Here is a 10,685-nt window from a genome sequence, read left to right as displayed (position 1 = left end):
TGTAGGAGGCTTTGTGTCTGTCCTTCAGGCACAATGAAAGAAGCAGTGTGTGTCCTTCATACATCCACACTCCGATGCACAAGTCTGATTGTAGAAAAAGAGGCACTAAAGTGATGTCAGGGAGATCTCTGGGCTTCTCTTTGTTTTTATCTTTCCCCTTGCTTAGTATTTTACTTGTGAGAGTCCTATGGACCCAGCCATGTGCTCTTCAGTGAAATTGCAGTTCCTAACATGTCTATGTGCTCTCACAGCAGCTCTGACACTTTCAGTGCCCCTGATCCAGTGCTGGTGTGGGACCCTGTGGGACCCTGAGGGAACTTTCTGCTCTGCCCGAGATGTGGAAATGGATCATTATGGTTCATTTTCTTATGCTGGCTTTGCTTTCAGAAACATCAGTTCCCAGATACGAAGGCATTATGTGGCACCCAATAAGCTGAGAGGCCCTTGGAATGGGGAAGGTGACAGGCAGGCTGGAACTAGAGTAACTAGTGCAACCCAGGACACTGAAGCCTGTTCTAAACCCTGTTTTCCAGATGCGGGTTCAGGGAGCAGTTTTGGGGGTGCAAAACCCCAGCTCATCTGACTTCAAGAAAGGAGGGCAAGTCATGGGCTGTGGGCCTCAAATGAAGACACGTGTCCTTGGGCCTTAAGACCAAGAGTCATCAAACTCAGAGACTATGACCTGTGTTTTCTGTACTTGAAAATGGAGACTTAGTCCTGAGTTTTCCAGACTTGAAAACAGGTTCATGGAGCTGTTCTGGGTGCTCTACAAACGAAACAAAGTCGTGTGTCTTTGGGGTTGGGAAAAGGGTACCTGGGGCTGGGCTGTGGAGTTGAAGCAGAGACCAAGTCCTGCGTGTTTGGGCTCAGAAACTGAGATTGAGTCATCTGTTTCTGAGCAGGAGGGTGGGAGGGAGTGCGATGATGTTTTGTTCCAGGCAGGCAGGAGGTGGGCAGGGTATGTAGACCACTACCACGGGTGGGGGTTTGGTCATATTGGTCCCCAAAGTTTGAGAGACCAGCCTACAACAGGCTGAACTCAATGTCTGAAAGAGTCTCTGGGGAAAAAGACACTTTTCATACTGTTTTTATGTGTCCAACTCTTTATTCAAGGTGTGTACAACAGCTGGAATAGTCATTAACTCATTAATTCACATTTAGACAATGCACAATTATGACAGCTCATATTCCTAAGACAGTGATTGATTTATGACCTTGCCAAAACCCACACTGCTATAATGAGCAGAAGTTTTAATTAGCTTAAGGATGGGCAGGGCTACCCCAGGCAGGAGCAGAGCAGGCAGCAGCATTGTCCTCTGCACAAGCAGCCTGGCTTCTTCCTCAGAGATTCAGGGAACCCTGGGCAAGTCTCTCCCGGTCTCCTTTCAAGGGCAGAAATTATGTGTCCCAGCACATGCATGGTTCCTGCTGGGCAATTTGTGGGCCCAGTTGCCCACACTCACCAAAGACAAACTCAAGACTGAACCAGCTCCTCCACCCCTGGAAAGGAGGGCACTTTTCCAGGAAGCAGCCAAACAGCATCTTCAATTTGATATGTTACACTTATACAATACTTTCTGTGCTTATTAACTAATTAATGAGTGTTTAATAATCAGACAATATCTATAAACTACTAATTCATTACTATTTATATACTTGTAAGTTGATTATTCAACACATACTCAATATTAAACTATGCTACTTATAATCAAGTGATGGCGGCAATTTATTTACAACCATGTCAAGAGCTCCCTCTGGCATGACAGTGAGTAGGAGTTGCACTCCTACCCCTATGAAGGTGGTAGGAGCTAGGCAGGATCAGGCAGCATATGGGCAGTTGCCCAGCACAGGCCTTTTGCCTCTGCATTGGGCACATATCCAAAATATGCAGGAATATGAGTGGTGTGTTTCATTTTTATGAAGGTACTGTTGCCCTTACCAGTGTGACTTTCCAGTATCATTAAAATTAATAAGATGTTGATTAGCAAAGCAACAAGGAATAGCAGTAACTCTGTTACCTCTCAGCTTTTCAGTTTGCAGTCTCATGTTTAGCAAACTTAAAAGTTGACTTAATCTAAGACTATTGGGTAGTGTAAGATATTGGTGTATCTATCAACACAGTGTAGAAATTTTAGGGAGGTGCAGACTGTGACAAATGCCATTTGAATCATTACTCAACTACACAATAAAGCTACAGCATTTTTACATTTTACATAGTTACTTAGGTATAACTAAGAGGGTGAAGCTGAATATGCAAGTAGAATACATGAAAGCTTCTGTGCAAATTCTAATTAGTAATGATGGCCTGCTGCAGAGGCTAATCACAATAATGAGAACCAGATAACAGCTCAGGAAGCCCAGTTAGAAAGTAGGAGAAGACTGCGACTTCAAAAAACTAGTAGTATTTTTAATTGGAAAAAGCCCCTAACAATCCAAAACAAATGCTCAAATAATGAAACAAATGAAGACACTGACAAAGTATTCAAACTTCAGGAGCAGATAGTCTTGCAAAGTGATTCTGTAAGTCTCCATCAACTACTAGGAAAATGCTCTAAACCCAAGAACTTTCATGGTGTACTGGGGCTCTCTGGTTTGTTGTGCCTCTGTAGGATTACACTCTACAAGATAACATTTTAAAAGAAGCAGCTGAACCTAGTCCTGAAGCTATTGATTTTAGTCATGTTCTTTCAAGAAAGTCTATGTAAGTACTGGAGAAATCTCTGAGGGGAGAATAATTAATAGTAAAATGTTGATTCTTCTGTAGTAGAAGAAATGTTGAAGGAACATGGCTGGTCAGCAGTTCAGCCCCACACACCTGCTTGCTCAGAATCAGAAGAGTAAAAGTGAAAAAACTTGTGGATTGAGATAAAGACAATTTAATAGCTAAAGCAACACCATGGAAGGAAAGTAAAACAGGGAATTCATTCACTGCTTTTCAGGGGCAAGCAGGTGTTCAGCCACACCCAGGAGAGCAGAGTTCTACCACGAGTAATAGATACTTGGGAAGACAAATGCTGGACGTCACCTCTTTCCTTCTTCTTCCCCCAGCTTTTACTGCTGACCATGAGGACATGGTATGGGATATCCCTTTGGTCAGTTGGGGTCGGCTACATTCCCTCCCAACTTCTCATGCACCCTCAACTTACTCAGCAGCAGGGCAGTGTGAGAGGCAGAAAAGGCCTTGATGTTTATAAGCACTGCTCAGCAGTAGCTAAAATGTCCCTGTGCTATCAACACTGTTTTCAAAACAAATACAAAATATAACCCTTATAAGGTACTATAAGAAAATTAACTCTATCCTGGCCAAAACTGATAAAATAGTAGAGGATAATCTTACCTGTTTATAACTGAGGCTTAAGTGTTGCATTTCATGTTTCCTGAGGCTGACACTACAGCACATGATTATAAGTCATAGGTTAAAAGCTTCCTGTGATGGAAAGGAAGATGGCAAAAATCTGAGCCTAAATGTAGCAATTGCAACTTTAAACATTATCTTTTTGTTGTTATAGGCCAGAGATGGAACACAAAAAAATAACAAACAACCTCATGAACAGTAGTTTAAGAATAATAGCTAATAAACTCAATAAAAGAATTAAAAACCTCACTACTGACTATGCTGTTAATATCTGAGTCCTATGGAGTAAGAACTGAAATAGTCATTAATGCCAGTTTTATCTTATTTTTAAATGTCTTCAATAAGTATTACAGGAGAGCAAGTGGTTAATTCCACCACATGAATATTAACAATTACTCGCTGCCTAACTTTGCTTTAATGATTTCCATTTTTACATATTTATATGAGGAGGAAAAGGTGCAACACTTAGTTTATGGCCATGACTGAAGTTATGGAAAGAAGAAAATAAGGTGTAAATTCAAGTGTCTCAGAGTCCATAAAAGAGAAACTCTGTTTCTGCCCACTATTAAATATGATCAAAATGACCTGATCGTGAATATGTTTATGTAGAAATTGTCAAGTATGTATATAAGTCTCTGTAGATATAATTATATGTATTTGCAAATGATATTTGAGTTGGAAGAAACAAGTGATTCAATTAAATCCAAATGTTTCCCACATGCAATCAGGTAAAGTATAATTTGTTATCATTAAGCTATCTTTGCAACTTCAGAAGTGAGAACTATACTTTCATGTCTTTCAGAAAAACATTATAGAAATTAATGGTCCTTAAATAGGTAAAAGGAGTAGGTAAAAAGAGATTAAAAGCAGTACTTGGCAGACAGAAGAGCTTCCTCAATTAGAGACGTCAAAAACCTCTAAATTTGTAGTATGTGGGCATGTAACTTTATGAGAGAGTGTTATGAAATGACTAACCAGGTAATTGTAAAAATATGAAGTTATTCTATTCCTTTTCTGTTATTTTCCCATCCTTTGAGCCAGATAGTCAGTAAAACGTGTAGTATGTCATCATTGCAGTATGACCAGTCTGAAGTTGCCACTCTCACTGTACCCATGTTAGAAGAGACTCCACCAGTGACTGAACCTGTGGGAATCTGTGAACAAAAGGGGAACGCTCAGCACTGTGCCCTCAGGGACAAAACTGTTTCTAGGAAGTTACTCTGGGTTATCCACTGTGCCAAAATGTTGGTCTGCCAATTACAAGACACGGTAACCTCCCAACAGTGCAACTTGTTCAGGCCTCTCAGCTGCACAGCTGTTGCATTTGGCCTTGTACCCTGTTGTAAACTGTCAGTAACATCTGCCATAGTGTGAACTGTGGGTTGGTGGTTGTGTTACTGCATCCTGGCTGCTGCGTGTGCACAGTGTGAGCTTTCATCCTAGCAGTGAGTAAGAACATGTCCGTGGGTGGGCAGTAAGGCTGGGTGTTGTCAGAGCATGCTGTGCTAGGGTCATTCCCACTGATGAGCTGTGCAGGTCTTTGACCTGTGCCATGAGCTGTGCCTCTCCCCTTGGAGTCTCACCACCTTGTGCTGACAGATGTTGAAGGCTGCACCAGCTGGTATTGTCCTTAAGGTAAGAATTGTCCTTTCTTCCAGGTCTGGTCTGGTACTATGAGTTTACACGCTTGTGCTAGGGAGCAAACAGAATTTACAAGATACAGAAGATATACTAGTAGCTAATAGGTAGCCAATAGGTACTTCCCACCAATGCACCTGCACAAACTTTAACTGCCAATTAGTGCTGCAACTTCTGTACTGATAAAGCACAATCAGCAAGGTTAGCCTTGTAGGTGAGATAAACCAATTGGGAGATTGAGCAGGACCTGATGAAACTAGGATGCTTTTTAAAAGCCTTAGTACTTGACTTTCAGCTTACAAAGATCTCTTTGTAGCATGTATTCAGGTCTGTTTTGTGTGTACATGCCACTCTTTTCTAAGAAGCCTTAACTTAGAATAATATAGTTGGAGGAACCTGAGTATGGCTGGCACAGGCTAGAAAACATTGAATCAAAACCTTCCACCTAAAGAGTATTTGATACACTGAGTCACCAGCAGCCCAGACATTCAAATAGGAAGATCTGATAAACCTGACCAAAAATCCCACAAAATTCAAGTTTTCTCATGCCAGGGCCAGGACTACCTGGTATTACCAGACGAATATGAAATGCAGCAGGACTTCCTCCTGTCTGGGTCTCAAGGAATTTTATTTTGGCATGCAGACGGACTGCAAGGAATCTGTAACAAAACCAATGAAAACAAAACAAAAAGCCTTCACCTGCACAATGCCTATTTTGGATATAATAAAAGTACTAAAAATGAGAATTTCTACAGACTTCTTTCTCAGGACCTCTCTTCAACTTTCTGCATACAACAGACAATCTTCAAACTCTCAGGGTCAGGAAAAACTCCTTAAGATTTTTGCATATAAAAATGTTTTGAGTTAATTTGAAAGAGAAGTGTCCAGAGTATTTCAAAGCAGACTGTTGATTATCAGAGAAATTACCAACGTTTTTTAATTCCATTTTTGTTTGATAGCCCCTTGTGTGCTACTGAGCTAGGTTCCTTTTCGGTAAAACAAAACCATTCACTGAAGCCCAAAGATGAACATCAGCTTCCTGGGAAGGTTAAGCAGATGGAGTGGTGGACATAGACACTGCCTGTCAGACTGCAGATGAGAAGTTTAAGGTGAGCTGACCCTGCATTTGGCTTTGAGGATCTCAGGCAACTAATACTTGAGTTCAGGGAAAAAATTATGGGGTAGTAAGAATAACATTTTTTGGGTGAAATTCCCAAGTATTATTCATTACATGGATTTCTCAGTTCTCCTGTCACTTGGGCTGTAGTCAGTCAGATTCTGCCTACTTTCAAACATATTCAATATTTCAACTTCAAGAAGTAGTTGAAATGCTATCTATTCACTCCAACAAACACATGAATGTGTTCGATATTCATTCTATGAAACACATCCATCACCCTGTCTTCATAGTAGCTCTTTGTGGGCCAAACCAACCACAAGATTTCTTTTCTTATTTTCACAACCTCAAAATAATGCCCCCAAAGGAAAAACTCAAGGAGCTAGTCAGAACCTTATTTCTTAAATTTTTATTGTTATTAGGCTTAGCTATCCTCCCCCACCTCCCCAAATTATCCCAGTAGCTGTCTTGTCACAGCAAAGATGTCCAAAGTTACTGATGTCATTCTTCAAAACCTAGAAAACCTGAACATCTCTTTGGTGCCTCTAGCACTGCTGAAGGAGGTAAATATCCCTTCAAAACTGTGCCCCACCAAAATGCTCTAAGAAGTAGCGGTGAGAAAAGAGGCTGATGAAGAGTTGCTTTATGTAAATGTTGCAGTCTGTGATGCAGTGAGATGTTCACGAGGGGAAGTGGAGGGGCAAATAGCAATTTCTTCACTCTTGTGACCGGTGACAGGACTCAAGGACACCGCACGAAGCCGAGTCAGGGGAGGTTTAGGTTGGATATCGGGAAAAGGTTTTTCACCTGGAGGGTGGTTGAGCACTGGAACAGGCTCCCCAGGGAAGTGGTCACAGCACCAAGCCTGACAGAGTTCAAGAAGTGTTTGGACAATGCTCTCAGGCACATGGTATGATTCTTGGGGTGTCCTGTGCGGGGCCAGGGGCTGGACTCAATGATCCTGATGGGTCCCTTCCAATTCAGTATATTTTATGTTTCTATGAATTAACCCCTTAGGCAGACTGCAAACAAGTAGAAATATCTCTCCTGTTCTGAACTCAGACAGGCAGTGGGCTACCTCTCCAGAAAAACAGTTGTCTCCCACAGGTCGTATTTCCTGTCTGCCAGCCTTGTGACAGTAGGCATCCAGGTTCAGGCAAAATGAATGTCTAAACTATTTCTAGCTATTATCCTAGTGCAGGGCACATGCAGAATCACAAGGCATCGTGTTTGCAGCAGTCCAATTCTGTTGTTTCCTCTTCTCCCACAAAAAAATAGCCAACCACACTCTCATGTTGAAGAATACAAATCAGGATCTATATTTAACTCCTCTCCCATGTGTATCTATGAAGGCATTACCTGTTTGAGGTGCAATTAGGTAGGTCATCTAACTTGTCTACCCCAATTATTTTTGCTTCTGGGTTTGTACACTACTTCAAAACTCCTTCTTGATTCTGCTGTATGAGATATGACACAGAAGGAATCTGTCATGCTTTGACCTTTCTAGAAGGATGCCTGTGTGTCTTCTAGTTCATGAAGGCAACTTTTTCCAGTGTGAGAGGCCTGAACAAGATGTTGAACTTTGATGACAGGTTGCTACAAAGAGCGTATGATTTGTAGGGTGTCATGGCAGTTTAATTCTCAAAGTTGAGGGGATTTTCTTGCTAGCAAAACCTGCTTTCTTGTCTGACATGTGGGTTCTATGGACTTGATGCTGAAGACATTGAGTTGTACTCTCGAAAGGACTTACGCATTACTGGTAGAATTTTTTTCTCTTAATGATTTAAGTGTCTAAATTCTGTTTTTGAAGTGATTTAGGCCAGAGTCAGGGAAGTATTTTAGAATCCAAAGTTATAAAGTAGCTCAGCAGAGGGATTATCAAAACAACTCATAAATGCTTTCAAATCTCCACCATTGGGACCATTTTGAAGAAATGCACTTCCCAACACCCTTGAGTTCCCTATAGTTTTCAAAAATTCAAGAGTTCCTAAGTGAGGAAGGGGTTATTTGAATATAGAACACTGAAACAAATACAAATATCTTCTACAAGCAGCAGAATATGGTTGTGATTTGAAAAGGGGAGGAGGAATAAGGTTTATTTTTTACAAAAATATGAAAACTTTCATGCAAAATATAAATTAATCTCTTTAAAATAGATAAACTAATCTCTATTCATTACTTCCCATGCACTCTTGGGGGAAAATAATGATTGATATAGCTAGGCAGGGAGGAATTGTACCTGAAGGCTGGGTAGCCACGGAGGCAGGATGGCCTCCAAAGCCAGGCAGTGTGTGACCACAGCATGTTATTGCCCATACCAGACCCAGAGGAAAAAAACATCCCTGCAGCTTCCAAACCTGTGATACACCCCCCTTCCCCATGAGAGTCAGACAGCTCAGCCAGGCACTAACTGGCTGTATTAGTGTGGGGCTGTGTGGTGGCATTGCCCTCCTGTGCCATTTAATGTTCCCTGCTTTGAGTGCTTCACCAGCACCACAACATGCAAGTATTTGGGCTTGGCATTTGGACATGATTTCTGTTCTCCACTTCAGGTTTTTGACACTGGAAAGTCCTAGCCTGCTCTGCTAGCAGCAACTCTTTGAATTGCTTATATGTGCATTAATGGAAATATCTATCAGATATGAATGGAAAAAGTGCTGTGCTAAGTGTTAGAAGAGTCAGTAAAAACATGTCCATGTATTTTTAGTCACCCTGGGATTAATTCCCAGGCAGGTCTTTGTTTACAATGCTATATTTACATGGAACAGCCATGTGGAACAGGGATATTCCTCCTGACAGCTACTCTGATTTCCTCAAAGCAATGGAGGGAGGGATTGCTTCAAAATCATACCTGCTGCATTTCTGTCTCCCTCCAAACACCATCACAGGTGCAAAGGTGACAGCTACCCCAGTGCAACTCCTCTGCTTCTCACAGCTCATGTTGGTAGGCTGGGGACACCTGTTGCCATCTCCTACCAGGAATGCCCCAGACATAGACGTCAACTCCTACCCCTGGGGAGACATGGTCTAGATGTTGCCCCATCACTCACCTCTCAGTACTATGAGGCTTGCAAACAGTATGTCCCTTCATTCATCTGGGGGAAGCCATTTGTTTTAAGGTGTGTTCATTGGCCTGCCCATGCTCTCCACTATGTTCATTTAGGACACTGTCATTTCCTAGAGCATAAGACAAAAATAAATTTAGTGTATCAGCGATAAACATGATATCTTTTGAAACTGCTGATCTTCATTTTACATATCTGAATTTTTAAAAGCAACTGCTATTTGCTCTTCCCCTGACTCCTGTTAAGTTCTGATCTCTGAGCCCTCTTTGATCTCATTCACAGGCTTGGTGTGCAGGAAGAGTTTCTTTCAATCTTTCCTGACTGCAAATATGAGGTCAGAGACTATTCTAGCCATCTCATTTCCAGAGAGGCAAAATTAGTCAGGCCAAAATTTTGGAAGATCCCCTCCATCAATATTTTAGTCCTACACTGAGGAGTCCAGCTCTTGAATAATGTCTGGCAACTGCAGCTACTCTTAAGGTGATGTAGAAGAACCAACCACCCTGCCAGCAACTTTTGCAAGACCTTTGCTAAAATATTGTCATTCATAGCTGTCCTGCCTCGGTGGCTCACTACAGATATCATAATTGCTGAGGAACAGAGATGAACATAACATGTGCCCTGTGGATATTGCCTTTTACCATTGCATTTTTCTATGCAGAAAGGAGGTGTTATTAGTAAGCAAGGGTGAGGGCAGCTGTGTATCTCTGGATTCTTCTCATTAAATAAGGCAAGATAAGAAGCAAAGCCTCACTTTAACCTGTCCCTTTGTCACGGCAGCAGGAGAACAAGCACACTAGACTGCCTTGTTCCTGCAGAGAAACCCAGGAAGCAGTGCAATGAGAGAAGTGCAATTGCCTAAAAGGATGCAGGTAGTCCAGACCAGTGGCTGGAGTATTCCCCTGTTGTCATCCTGCCTTTACTTCATGCTGGGGATACAGGGCAGGGACGTATCACCCACAATCACAGCCTGTATTGCACATTTTAGAAAAAGCTTCCCCACAAAGGAATTTTCCCCCCTACTTTGCCAACATGAGCGTAGCCAGCCAAATGTTCAATCTCATTCTAAAAAGTCTGACATCTGACCCTGTTGAAAATTTAACAGATTTTTTTTCTTCCAAGTTATGCTGAGCTGCATAATAGAAGGGACGTTGTCAAAAGTTGCCATAGAAATGGGGAAAGAAAGCAAAAAATATTACAAAGAAAGATAACAGATGCCACTGGGGCACATGAGGTCGTAAAACCCTGTCCCCCATCCTGCTGAGCAGGACTAAGTGACCTAAGCCCCTACAGGACTGAAGCAACTTAGAGAAATACAGAATAAACATCTGAAAATCCCTGAAATGCAAGAAGTGAGTATGCCAGCTTCAGCAAACAGATCAACACTGCAAATATTGCCAGATCCATCTTCTTTGAGTTAGGCTTCCCAGTCCAGAATTCAGTTCCCTCAAAGAACATTAGCTGTGATTTACCTGCCTGAAATACACCTATTTCCCTTGGTATAAATGGG

The 10,685-nt window shown here is 41.8% G+C and overlaps 1 long non-coding RNA gene across 1 annotated transcript; it reads right to left on the bottom strand.

The window, feature by feature from the left end:
- Positions 1 to 1,317: 1,317 nt before the first annotated feature.
- On the bottom strand, positions 1,318 to 9,282 carry LOC113975821. Its single transcript, XR_003536937.1, has 3 exons — positions 9,161 to 9,282; positions 3,338 to 3,427; positions 1,318 to 1,542 (listed from the first exon to the last, which is right to left on the bottom strand). It is a non-coding gene; the product is annotated as an uncharacterized LOC113975821 (long non-coding RNA).
- Positions 9,283 to 10,685: the final 1,403 nt, after the last annotated feature.

Source organism: Neopelma chrysocephalum, unplaced genomic scaffold (genome assembly GCF_003984885.1).
Source record: "Neopelma chrysocephalum unplaced genomic scaffold, ASM398488v2 Primary Assembly neopelma1_146, whole genome shotgun sequence".
Taxonomy (NCBI): Eukaryota; Metazoa; Chordata; class Aves; order Passeriformes; family Pipridae; genus Neopelma; species Neopelma chrysocephalum.
This window is presented reverse-complemented; position numbering and strand designations above follow the sequence as displayed.